General features: G+C 42.3%; 1 long non-coding RNA gene across 1 annotated transcript in view; it reads left to right on the forward strand.

Moving 5' to 3' along the window:
- Positions 1-13153, forward strand: part of LOC147837966 (uncharacterized) — a 99974-nt gene extending 86821 nt beyond the window's left edge. Inside the window, exon 3 of the long non-coding RNA XR_015524788.1 lies at positions 12831-13153. This is a non-coding gene — a long non-coding RNA (uncharacterized LOC147837966). The remainder of the gene's footprint in view (positions 1-12830) is intronic.
- Positions 13154-13420: the final 267 nt, after the last annotated feature.

Raw genomic sequence — 13420 nt, forward strand, 5'->3', positions numbered from 1 at the left:
GAATGATCCAGCTGGTGTGGATTTGTGCCCAGGGCGACGTGGTATTACTTGACTCGCTACATTCCCCCCCCCTTAGCGTCGTCCTGGTCCTGGGTGTCCTGCGAAGAAAGAGCAGTGTATTGAGAGGGGGGGTAGAATGTTTTGACAGACCTGCCCATCCTGACCAGAGCCGTGAGAGTCCGTCTGCGTTTCCGTGGGAGGCCCCGGCTCGATGTTGGACGTCGAAGTTGAAATCCTGGAGCGACAGGAACCACCTGGTGACCCGAGCGTTGTTGTTCTTCGCTGTAGCCATCCATTGTAGCGGGGCGTGGTCGGTCACCAGAGTGAATTTCCTGCCAAGGAGATAGTACCTTAGCTCCAGGATTGCCCACTTGATCGCCAGGGCCTCCTTCTCCACCGTTGCGTAGCGGGTCTCTGCGGGGGTCAGCTTCCGACTCACGTACATTATGGGATGTTCTTCATCGCCGTGGACCTGGGAGAGGACCGCGCCCAGGCCCGAGTCGGAAGCATCCGTCTGTAGAATGAAGGGGCAGCCGAAGTCAGGTGCGTGCAGTACCGGTGAGGACGTGAGGGACTTCTTTAGGGCTCGGAACGCATCGTCGGCTTCCTTGGTCCATCTTATCCTCTCCGGCTGCCCCTTTCTGGTCAGGTCTGTCAAAGGGCTGGCTATGGATGAGAAGTTAGGTATGAAACATCTATAGTAGCCCGCTAACCCCAGAAATGCACGTACCTGGGTCTTTGTGGTGGGTTGTGGAGTTTCCTGTAGTGCCTTGACCTTGTTTTGCTGTGGCTGTATGAGACCTCGTCCAATGTGGAACCCGAGGTATCTGGCTTCGGCTAGACCCAGGTGGCATTTCTTGGGATTAGCTGTGAGCCCAGCCCGTCGAAGATCTAGGAGCACCCTCCGTAACCGGGATAGGTGTTCTTCCCATGACTCTGAGTGGACGATGAGGTCGTCCAGGTAGGCTGCTGCATATGGCTGGTGGGGCCTCAGCAGGATGTCCATCATTCTTTGGAATGTGGCTGGGGCCCCGTGGAGCCCGAAGGGAAGAACCCGGTATTGCCAGTGCCCACCGGGTGTGGAGAAGGCGGTTTTCTCCTTGGCGTCTTCACTGAGTGGTAACTGCCAGTAGCCTTTGGTGAGGTCGATGGTGGAGATAAATCGGGCTCCACCCAGCCTATCCAGCAGCTCGTCCACCCGAGGCATGGGGTATCCGTCGAACTTGGAGATCTCGTTGAGTTTCCTGAAGTCGTTACAGAAACGGAGGGTGCCATCGGGTTTGGGGACCATCACTATTGGGCTGGACCACGGGCTACGGGATGGTTCGATGATGCCTAACCTTCTCATCTTCTGGATCTCCTCGTCGATAGCCAGCCTGCGAGCCTCTGGAACTCGATAAGGCCTTTGCCGGACGATGGTGCCAGGAGGAGTGATAATGTTGTGTTGGATGATGGAGGTTCGGCCCGGTTTCTCCGAGAACACATCCTTGAACTGACCAACCAAGGCTTGCAGCTCCGCCTTCTGGTTTGGTGAGAGTTGCTCACCAATGTGGACAACGGGAAGAGTTTCTTCAGCGAAGGCAACGAGATGACCTGGAGCTGCAACCCACTTCTTCATAAGATTTATGTGGTAGAGTTGTTCTTCCCGTCTTCGTCCCGGCTGACGGACTCGATAATTTACCGGCCCTACCCTTTCTACCACGGTGTATGGTCCCTTCCAGGATGCGAGGAACTTCGACGTTGTGGTAGGTATGAGTATCATCACCTTGTCCCCTGGGTGGAACTCTCTGGGTTGGGCGGGCCGGTTATACAATCTCTGCTGGGCGCGCTGGGCTTCGGTCAGGTGTTGTTTGACGATGGGCATGATTTTGTCGATGCGTTCTCTCATGTCCCGTACGTGTTCAATCACCGACCGCTGGGGGGCTGGTTCCTGTTCCCAGGCTTGACGAGCCACATCCAATAGGCCTCGGGGTTGGCGGCCAAACAGCAGTTCGAAGGGGGTAAATCCTGTGGAGGCCTGGGGGACTTCCCTGATACCGAATAACACGTACGGGATCATGAGGTCCCAGTCGCGCCCGTCCTCTGCCACCACCCGTCGGAGCATCTGCTTCAGAGTCTTGTTAAAGCGCTCGACAAGGCCGTCCGTCTGTGGATGATATACAGAGGTTTTTAGCTGTTTTACCTTGAGTAGGTGACAGAGGTCTGCCATCAACCGGGACATGAAGGGGGTGCCCTGGTCGGTCAGTATCTCCGTTGGGATTCCCACTCGACTGCATAGCAGAAACAGCTCCTTCGCGATGGCCGATGACGTGGCTTTCCTCAGGGGAATCGCTTCAGGGTATCTGGTGGCATAATCGAGGATAACAAGGATGTGCTCATGTCCCCGGGCCGACTTCGGCAAAGGCCCTACCAAGTCCATACCAATTCGGGTGAAGGGCACATCGATGATGGGTAGTGGTATTAGAGGGCTGGGGGGTGGTCGTTGGGGAGACGTTCTCTGGCAGATGTCACATGCCTGGCAATACCTCTTTACTTCCCCGTCTAGCCCCGGCCAATGGAAACGATCGCGGATCCTTTTCACCGTGTTGGCCGCTCCCAGATGTCCAGCCATCGGGTGGGTATGTGCCAGTTCCAAGACCGTCTCCCTCTTGGTCCTCGGAACGACCAGTAGTGTCTTCTTTTCCCCCCGCCTCTCTGCGACACAGTACAGCAGACCATTTTCCACAATGAAATGTGGGAGGGGGTGAGGGCTGGGAAGTCGCTCATTACCGTCGATGATCCGTACTTGTGGCCAACAGTGTTTGAGCGTTTCATCTTCCCTCTGTGCTCTGCCAAAATCACCTCCTGCGGTTATCTGCTGAAATAGATCAAAGTATAAATTAGCAGATATTGATGACTCACCCCCTCTGTCGCTCTCGGTGGTCATCAGCGCTGGTTTGCGGTCCCGATGAGCCCGTGACTTGTTCTTCTTCTTGGAACGAGCCGATAGAGCGTGGTGGTGAGTGAGGAGTTCGTCGAACCCCGGCCAGTCTCTGCCCAGTAGGAGGGGCACAGGAAGATCTGGAACGACCCCGACTTCAATGCGCCAGCTGCCTGGTTTCGCCGCGATGGTCACTCTTCGGGCGGGTACGTGGCGGGTATCACCGTGTACACACGTGATTGGAATAAGGCTTTTACTTTCTTGGCGGTACTTCAAAGTCTTCGGGTGAACCAGAGTGATGGCGCTTCCTGTGTCTAAGGTGGCCGTTTGTGTTTTTCCCTCTAGTTGGACTTTATGGGTGGGAGCTTCGGGAGGGATATTGCGGTGAACCGCGCACCCTGCTGTCCAGGCCGGGGTCGAGTGCGTCGTCGGCTCGGTGGGCATCGGCTCGTCCATCGGGCTGGGGACCGCTGGTCTGCCGCCTGGTCGCGCTGTGCCCTCCACCGGTCGCCAAGGCGCACTTACCCTCCGGGGTGGCAGAGCCGCTCTCTCCCCATTATCTCTGGCGATGTGAGCTTCAGCCAGCTCGATCGCTTCCACCAAGGTGGCCAGTGACTCAGGATTTCGCATGCTGGTGAGTGTTCGCAAACGTCGGGGTAACGCACGCATCATCTTCTCGATGATCACCTTCTCAGCGACCTGGACCGCCGAGGGATCTCCTCCCAATAACCATAGCCTTCCCAGGCGAGAAAGTTGAGCTGCTTGCGCTCTCACTGGTTGTTTCTCGTCGTAAGACCACTGGGAAAACTGTTGGGCTGCGCTGATTGTGGATAGCCCCATTCTGGCTAATATTTCCTTTTTTAACGCTTTGTAATCTTCATTTTTAGGTGTCTCTAGTGAAAAATATGCTCATTGCGCTTCTCCTGTGAGAAACGGAGCCAACATTCTCGCCCAGTTTTCTTTTGGCCAGCCTTCTCTCTCGGCAATAACCTCAAAGGTATGTAAATAAGCGTCAATATCATCCAGGTCGCTGAGTTTAGTGAGATGATGATGCGCACTCACTTCGGGAGTCGGATGGTGTCTGGCCGCCTGGCGGAGCTGCTGTTCCAGTCGATCCTGTCTGGCTGTAAGCTGCTCAGAGATGGAATTCTGTTTCCTGGAGATCTCCGCTAGGTGGAGCAGTACCTCTTCCACCGACATGGCGACGGGATGTTGACAGCCGAGTAAGAGGAAGCGTGGGAGAGAGAGAGAGCGGATGCCTGTCTGTAACAAACACAGAGAAAAATTCAGCGGTTATTTTCTACTTAATGGTGAGTGTTTCTTCTGAATTTTTCCCTCTGCAATGCCCGCATTCTCCACCAGTTGTAGCGAGGCAGAGGGAAAACACAAACACCGTAGATGAAGTTACAAACAATGCCCCGGAGGGTGCTTTTATTTACAAGTGATAAAGGGGTGAATGAGTGCTCTTCTTAGAGGTGCGTGCTCAGGTGCTCCGGGGAGAAGGTGAAGACTGGTGAGAGAGATGGTGTTGGATCGGTCACGAGCTGGATTCGGCTGTGGGAGAGACAGAGAGAGACAAGCGTTAGCGCAGGGAGTCATCTGAAATGAAGCTCAACTCTTCCTGTGTGGGGCTGGCTTATATCTCTCCCTGGCTGATGAGGTCCAGCTGTGAGCGATCCGGGGTTGATGAATGATCCAGCTGGTGTGGATTTGTGCCCAGGGCGACGTGGTATTACTTGACTCGCTACACATGCCATGGATGGACACTGCCCTCCTAAGACAGTTGAAGAAGTTGCGCTATAAAGGTACAGTAAATGCGATTCATTACTCGCAGAGCTCATCTGAACTTCCCCTATTGTGGTCAAGAAGCATCTTTACTGTTCTGGTTTTTGAAGTGGTTTCTGCTTATAGAGTGTTTGCTGAATGTCTTGCTCGTCTCTCTTTGACTTTACCTCAAGTCTTCTAACGTCATTCTGTCACGTCTTGTCTTACTTTCTGCCTTTATCTGTTTTGTTCATAACTCTCACACGCAAAGAATAAAGAAAAAATCTATTCCCAAAATGACAAAAATGTGCTTCCCACATAGTCACGCTGGAGTGTGTGTGTGTGTGTGTGTGTGTATGGTGCTGTTCAGTAATGTGTATCTGCGAGATAATATCAGGGGGGTAAAGGATATGGGTAACTGAGTGATGGCCACTCAAGAGTAACCTGCCTACCTGATAGGGAGTGTGGAACTGGGTGACTGATTTTCCCACCATCCCCTGCACACCATCCCAACCGTTTGAAGAATAGTACAACCCACGGATGGCTGCGATATACACTGCACCTCCGGAGATACATCACAAACATGTAAATTGCCTGAATCAGGTGATCATAGGTAGATGATCGTCAGATGTAGAACAGTAAACTTCCATTTAACTGAAACCAGACACAGCTATGTGTTTAATTATAAATGTTCATGAAACAAGAGTCATAAGTGAGAAAATGAAAACACTTTGCAGACTAAAAATATTCCGTAAACAGAAAATAGAGCAGCAAACACTCATTCAGATTCCCAGTTGGTTCTTACAAGGTTTCTAAGCAAGGTTTCTTCTCTGTAATCTGTAATGCAAAGGGCTCTCCCCTTCTTCTCTGTTTGACTGGCGATTACTCAGATTGTTCGATACTTGTCTTTGTGTGTAGATGTCTTTCTATTTAGCTTTGGGGATGTCCCATGTCAGTGGAATTAAAGTAAAACTGAGCTCAATAGTAAATAAATTAAAAAAAAAAAAAACCCAGTCATTTCAACTTATTGTACAGTCAATTGCTGATTATACACTTATTTTGCACACATAGAGTTTATAGGTTAACAGAAATTTTAGGACTCAAAAATGAAACTGTATTTGGACTTCATGTTTTCATAATTAATGAAGGTAGACTATAAACAAAAAAAGTGTATAAAATAAAAGTGAACTCCCGGCACAAACTAATGCATTACTGTCATCAAAATTATTTTGATTTTCGGGTTAAAATTAAAGGGTTAGTTCACCTAAAGATGAAAAACTTAATGTTTTAGATGAAATCTGAGCTCTCTGATCCTCCACAGATTACAACGGTTCTGAGATGTTTAGAGTATAGATTTATAGAGTATGGATTCATTTATTTTCCTTCCACTTATTTATCAGGGGTTGCCACAGCGGAATGAACCACCATCTATTCTAGCATGTTTTACATAGCAAATGCCGTTTCAGCCACAATCCATAATCGGAAAACACACTCTTGCATTCATACACTATAAAAAATATTCATTATTTAACTTTTTTTCGACAGCTATGGTGTCTGGAAAAAACGTAAAATATGTTGCTAAATTACAGATATTTATCATAAAATAACGGACTTTAAGTTACAGAAATTTCCTTAAATTGAAATTTTCGGTACGTTTCAGTAATTTACCATATGTTATTCTGCGGTAAATTTCTGTAATTTAATGGTCGTTATTTTACATTTTTTTCCAGCACTCTAGCTTTTTTTACAGTGTACACTAAGCCAATTTAGTTAATTCAATCTATCTATACTGTGTGTCTTTGGACTGTGGGGGAATCCCTACATTTCATGTGAATTCAGTGGTTCAACTCTAGTCATACGAAGCTCCAAAAACACTTTTGTGCACCAAAAAATCTCAAAACCCAACTTAGTTTACCAATGTCTTTTGCATCAGATTGGAGTACTATGGTCAATACTACATTTGTTTGATGTACTGCTGACTTTAAAGGCATTATGTTGTACCAATATATTGACCAAAAGAGTTTATAGTTACATTTTTTAGGAAGTAAAAATATAAAAAATATAAATATAAAAATATAAAAACTGTAAAAATTTTTTTTTACATAGTTTAATATAATAAAGTTGGCGACCTGGGGGTGTTACAGACTGTACCAAGAAGCTAAGGACCGGGATCAGGGTAAAAATTATGGGAAATTTCCGAGAGAAATAACAAAACGGGAGGGTGGCGGGAAATGGGTCTGAAATATGGAAGACTCCCGGGAGTGTTGGCAGGTATGTTTGTCAGATGCGTTGTTATATTATATAAAGATAGTTACTTTGAACTAATGTAATTGCTTATGCACGCTGACATTCCAGTAAAGCAGGGGTCTCAAACTGCCGGCCCGCAGGTCATTTACGACCCACTGTCCTCCTCCCTCAGGCCCGCAACTGACGTCAAAAATACAATGCGATTCGGCTCGCCAAAACATAGATTTTTAAACCACTATCATTGTTGTGCAGTCGCGTCTAGCCACTTTTGACCCGCCACCTAGTTTATTTATAGTGCTGCATTCGGAATAGTTTTACTTTCATTTTCTCTCAGTGTACGGTTGGGAGTAATATACATGCGTTTTAATTCTGGGGACGATTTAAATGTAATGTATATGTTTGTAAGTGTTTTATTTTAACTAAAGCTTTATTTTTGTAAATATTCAAGGGTCGTTTGATTACATACCACTTCTATTTTGTTGTACAAACACCTCTTCAGGGCTTACACGTTATGCTAGTGGTGTAACAAATATGATAATTTTACTAATATTTGATTCAAAATGTCTCATTTAGATTTTTCTCAAATGCTTACTAAGGTTTGCATAAAAACTATGTACATTAGTAAAATTGTACTGCTGGTTGAATTTAACTTGTTAAAGTAAATGTGAATATGTACATACTTTCCCACTCTTTGATGTAGTTTTACAACAAAAGAAAGATGTTGACAAGAACAGTTGTAGACACTCAAGTTACCCAAACTGCTTTCTGCTGTTTTTGCGCTATTGGGACAACTGGTTGGAACAGAATAATAATAATCATGCCAATTATTTGTGGCATTTTCATAGTAATTTTAACTGTTCTGCAATATAAAAAACAAAGAAAAAAAAGCTGGAGTTTTGGCTGCATATAGTCTGTAGAAGAATGACTGTTGATGTGTGTCTAATGCTCAGCCGTACCCACCAAAACCACATATTTCTGCAGCTGATGAGTGACACGATAAATATGCTGCATGATCACTGGTGACAGGTAATGCTTGAAAGATAAACGTCATGTCTGTTGTCCTAATATCCATCAATTACGTCAGGTTTCCACTTTTTTTCTTGTGCTTGAATGGTTAAATGACCCTCCCATGAAATGTCAGTCACTGAAATGGCCCCGTGTCATTTTGAGATTGAGATCTCTGTAGTAAAGCTTAATAGATTAAAGATAACATTCATATTTACTTTTTTTTTATTATCTATGGTTGAGTAATTATTATCTGGCAAAAAGTTTAATAGAATACATACAGTTTAAGTCAGAATTATTAGCCCCCTTTTGAATTTTAATTTCTTTTTTTAAATAATTCCCGAATTATGTTTTTCAGAGAAGGGAAATTTACACAGTATGTCTGATAATATTTTTTTCCTCCGGGGAAAGTCTTAAATGTTTTATTTTGGCTAGAATAAAAGCAGTTTTTAATTTTTTAAAAAGCCATTTTAAGGACAAAATTATTAGCCCCTTTAAGCAAGTTTTTTTTTTTTTTCGATAGTCTACAGTCAAACTATCGTTATACAATAACTTGCCTAATAACCCTTACCTGCCTAGTTAACCTAATTAACCTAGTTAAGCCTTTAAATGTCACTTTAAGCTTTTTAGAAGTGTCTTGAAAAACATTTAGTAAAATATTATTTACTGTCATCATGGCAAAGATAAAATAAATCAGCTATTAAAGAAGAGTTATAAAAACTATTATGATTAGAAATGTGTTAAGAAAACCTCTTCTCCGTTAAACAGAAATCATGGAACAAATAAACAGGGGGTTATAATTCAGGGGGGCTAATCATTCTGACTTCAACTGTAAGTATATATATTCAAAATACAATTGATTCTTTATACAACAATATACAATTGTTACCACAAATGCTGCTCAATACTAAATTACAATGACCATGGTTAGCTTTATATGCTGTCATAAAAACAACACAGGCTCATTCTGAAAACGTAGTCCTATATACGTTTCTGGACACCACGAATTATGTAGCCAGAGGTACGTATAGGTGCGTTTCATTTTTTAAAGGACTGCTACAGGGCGGTATGATGCTGTTCCATTTCGCCCTTACCAGCTGAATTTGTGAATAGATTCGCGAAACAAAAACTGCTAAAATACGTACCTCCTGGGGTGTATTTCACTGCCTCCAGAAACGTATATGCGACTATGTTTTCAGAATGTGCCTGTGTTGCATAAAGAGGAATCAGCAACAGCATACTCAAATCCCATAATCTTGTTTAATAAAGGTGTAATAACAACCCACAAACCTCGATATTAATGCTTTATAACTGCAAATGAGGGTTAGGCATACAGTTTTTAGTAAACAGCCCTGTAATATGTACTATAAAAAAGAGACTCAAAAATTAATAGCATTTTGATTGCATTTTGTGAATAATGTTTTATTTTCATTCATTCATTCATTCATTCATTTTCTTGTCGGCTTAGTCCCTTTATTAATCCGGGATCACCACAACCGAATGAACCGCCAACTTATCCAGCAAGTTTTTACGCAGCGGATGCCCTTCCAGCCGCAACCCATCTCTGGGAAACATCCACACACACATTCACACACACACTCATACACTACGGACAATTTAGCCAACCCAATTCACCTGTACCACATGTCTTTGGACTGTGGGGGAAATCGGAGCACCCGGAGGAAACCTACGTGAAGGCAGAGGGAATATGCAAACTCCACACAGAAACACCAACTGAGCCGAGCGAATTCGACTGAATTCAAACCAGCGATATTGCAATTCATAATCATAAACTGTGGGGCGATGCAGTTGTGCAATAGGTAGTGCTGTCACCTCACAGCAAGAAAGTCACTGGTTTAAGCCTTGGGTGGGTCAGTTGCCGTTTCTGTGTGGAGTTTGCATGTTCTCCCCGTGTTTCCTCTGGGTGCTCTGGTTTCCCCCACAGTCCAAAGACATGCGGTACAGGTGAATTAGATAAGCTACATTTTCCGAAGTGTATGAGTCTGAATGAATGCGTATGGGTGTTTCCCAGAGATGGGTTGCAGCTGGAAGGGCATCTGCTGCTTAGAACATATGCTGAATAAGATGGCGGTTCATTCCACTGTGGCGACTTCTGATTAATGAAGGAAATAAGCCGAAAAGAAAATCAATAAAATAAACTGTTAATCATGCAATTGAATTAACAGATATTTTTACAGTGCGCATAAACAACTATTGACACTGGATCACTGCATATATGGGAAAAGGTGTAGGAAGAAGGATTTTCTTGAACGGAAAGATATAATTGAAGATGAGTGAAGTTGACTTTTTTCTGTTTGAGCGGTTGGTGTATGGAGGCCGTTTTGGAGTGAGTCATGCAAGTTAGACCTGTTTCAGGATGTGAGATTAACTGTTAGTGTACTGCATGCAACGGTACACTGAGAATTCAGGAAACTTCATTATTGTGTTAGAGCATGCATTGTTTTTTTTATCTATCATGTTGGTATGTACAGGGCTCAGAATATTCCTTTCCTTTTCTTGTCGGCTTAGTCCCTTTTATTTATCCGGGGTCGCCACAGCAGAATAAACCGCCAACTTATTCAGCAAGTTTTTACACAGCGTATGCCCTTCCAGCCGTAACCCATCTCTGGGAAACACACACATTCACACACACACTTATACACTACAGAAAATTTAGCCTACCCAATTTACCTGTACCGCATGTCTTTGGACTGTGGGGGAAACCGGAGCACCCGGAGGAGGTTCGAACCAGCCGAGGTTCGAACCAACGACATCCTTGCTGTGAGGCGACAGCATTACCTACTGTGCCACTGCCTCGCCCGGGCTCAGAATATACCCCTCACAAATCTATCTTTTAAATAAAAATTTTGAATAGGAAGCTATACAATATTATATTTGTGCACATACATTAGATTAGTCAGCACTGAAGCCAAATCTGGAGCTTATCTAACAAAATAAGTTACGATAATGGCAAATGTATATATTATAGAAAAATATTAAATACAAATTTTAAAATAGAGGAAAAATTAAAAGAAGCCAAAAAATTGAAAGAATGTGTTGAAATTTTGTGTTTATATATTTTTTGCAATATTTAGCTTGAAATTAATTGTATTCTCTTTCAATTTCTAAATATGTTTAGTGAATGACATTATTTTAATAAATATATCTGTTTAATAAATCTGTTTTGTTCAAATGCACCAATATACAGCCTATATTCAATGGATACAAATATTCATTTTCAAAAACTCAATTATGCTAAGCATTGTATATATTTATTTATTGTTTGTTTGGGGATCAGTTGTCACTGTTTAATAATTGCCTATTAGCATTCACATACCTAGCACACTGACTGTTAGATCTCTTAATCCTATTCTATTCTTAAACAACCCAGGCTCATTAGAAATACATGCCTAGCTTTACCGAGCAAATTGACTGTGCTGGAAAAATCATCCAAATGGAAATAAGTTTTTTTTGTGAAGATCCATGCAAAAACAATCCTTTCAACAATCCTCTGTTGAAACAAAATATTGCCTAAGGGGGCTAATAATATTGATAATTACAATGGGCATATGTTATACAGTTGAAGTCAGAATTATTAGCCACCCCTCTTTTTCTTTAATATTTCCCAAATTATGTTTAACAGTGCAAAGAAATTTCCACAGTATATTTGATAATATTTTTTCTTCTGGAGAAAGTTTTATTTGTTTTATTTCGGCTAGAATAAAAGCAGTTTTTAATTTTTAAAATCCATTTTAAGGTCAATATTATTAGCCCCTTAAAGCATGTTTTCCCTACAGAACAAACCATCATTATACAATAACTTGCCTAATTACCCTAACCTGCCTACTTAACCTAAATAACTTACTGTAGTTAAGCCTTTAAATGCCACTATAGAAGTGTCAGGAAAAATATCTAGTAAAATATTATTGACTGTCATCATGGCAAAGTAAATAAATAAAAGTAAAATAAATCAGTTATTAGAAATGAGTTGAATTTTTACTACTGTATATATTAATATCAAATGTTCTTGGCTATCCTTAAACAACAGAAATTTGACAACAACAGAATATACAGTAGTCAACATTTGAAGTGAACCAAAAAAAGTGTTTTAAATTTGCACTTCAAATGTTCACTACTGTATTTATTTAGAGTAAATAATCTTGTCTATCCCTATAAACAACCGAAACTCAACACTGAGACATTTCTCCTAAAGTTCATTAGCATCTGATCGTGTCATGATGATGCAGCGATTAACCTGGATAGGACCTGGATCTCAGATGAGTGGTTTACAGTGAGGGTGTATATGATGGGATTGGATTGAGCACTCAGATCTTGGCAGGTCTTCACTTACCATTGGCCATAAACTAGAACTGGAAGATCAGTGCTCATCCACCGGGATCTAATTACTTATTTTTTGCATGTTACTATTCAGGCTTTTCTACTTTCTATTCTTTTGGGTGGACCAGCTGTCAGCTTGAGTGGCCCAGTGCGATCTTTGTCTTTGCCACATTTTGTAGCACATAAATATACTCAGATATATCTAATTCAAACTAATAAGAAGAAATGTGTATTGTTATTCTATGTTCTTGAGTGATGCAGTCAGATTTGCATTTTATAAATAGTCTGCAGTATGTAAATGTTACATTTTTAGCATTTATTTGTTTGTTTGGATGCATATATAATACTCTATTTATGTCTTATCATTTGAATATACTGTTAAAAATAGTCACTTTTTTGAGAATCAGAAAAATGTGACTGTTGCAAAGTTTAATTCCAATACTTAATATTGGAAATCAAATGGCTATGAGTGACACTAAAAGATATCTGCTGATTTGCATTTTAAAAATACCAAACAATCTATTCTAAACTTTACTTTCGCTGTGTCTCATTTCAGAGTCTGCATCCTCCGAAAGATGCGGACTTCAACGGTGATTCTTTCAAAGTCCACACAGGCTGAACGGAGCGTTTTCTACCCAAGAGAGGACAGATTTCAGCACCAGGCAACCATAAAAGCTGCTGATAATAAGCGGAAATAAAAATTGCAATGCATTTTTTTTTTCAAAGTGATTTTAAAACTTATTTTCAGCGATCTTAAGGCAAAGCAAATTTCCTTTGATCCATGAATGTACACATAAAAATGTAAACTGTCGACTCTTTTTGTAATTTAACATGTGTTATTGGAAGGGGAATAAACTTAATTTATACATTTAAACCGGAGTTCTGTTTTAAAAACATCCTGCTGTTATCAGTGCGCAATGTATCTTGGGACATTCGAGGCCACACAGGATCCACCTGTTGTGTCCTTTCTTACCTGTGAAACGAAGGACAAATTTTGTTTTATAATTGTTATTTTAGGGGGTTTTCACCTTTAATTTGAATAGGATATTGGAAGTTACAGACAGGAAAGTATTTGGAACAGAGAGAGGGGAAGTGTTGGCAAAAAGCCTCAAGCCGGAAATTGGTGCTATATGTTAGCACACTTAA

The sequence above is a fragment of the Danio rerio genome, chromosome 24 (genome assembly GCF_052040795.2).
Source record: "Danio rerio strain M-AB ecotype USA chromosome 24, GRCz13ab, whole genome shotgun sequence".
In the NCBI taxonomy this organism is placed as follows: domain Eukaryota; kingdom Metazoa; phylum Chordata; class Actinopteri; order Cypriniformes; family Danionidae; genus Danio; species Danio rerio.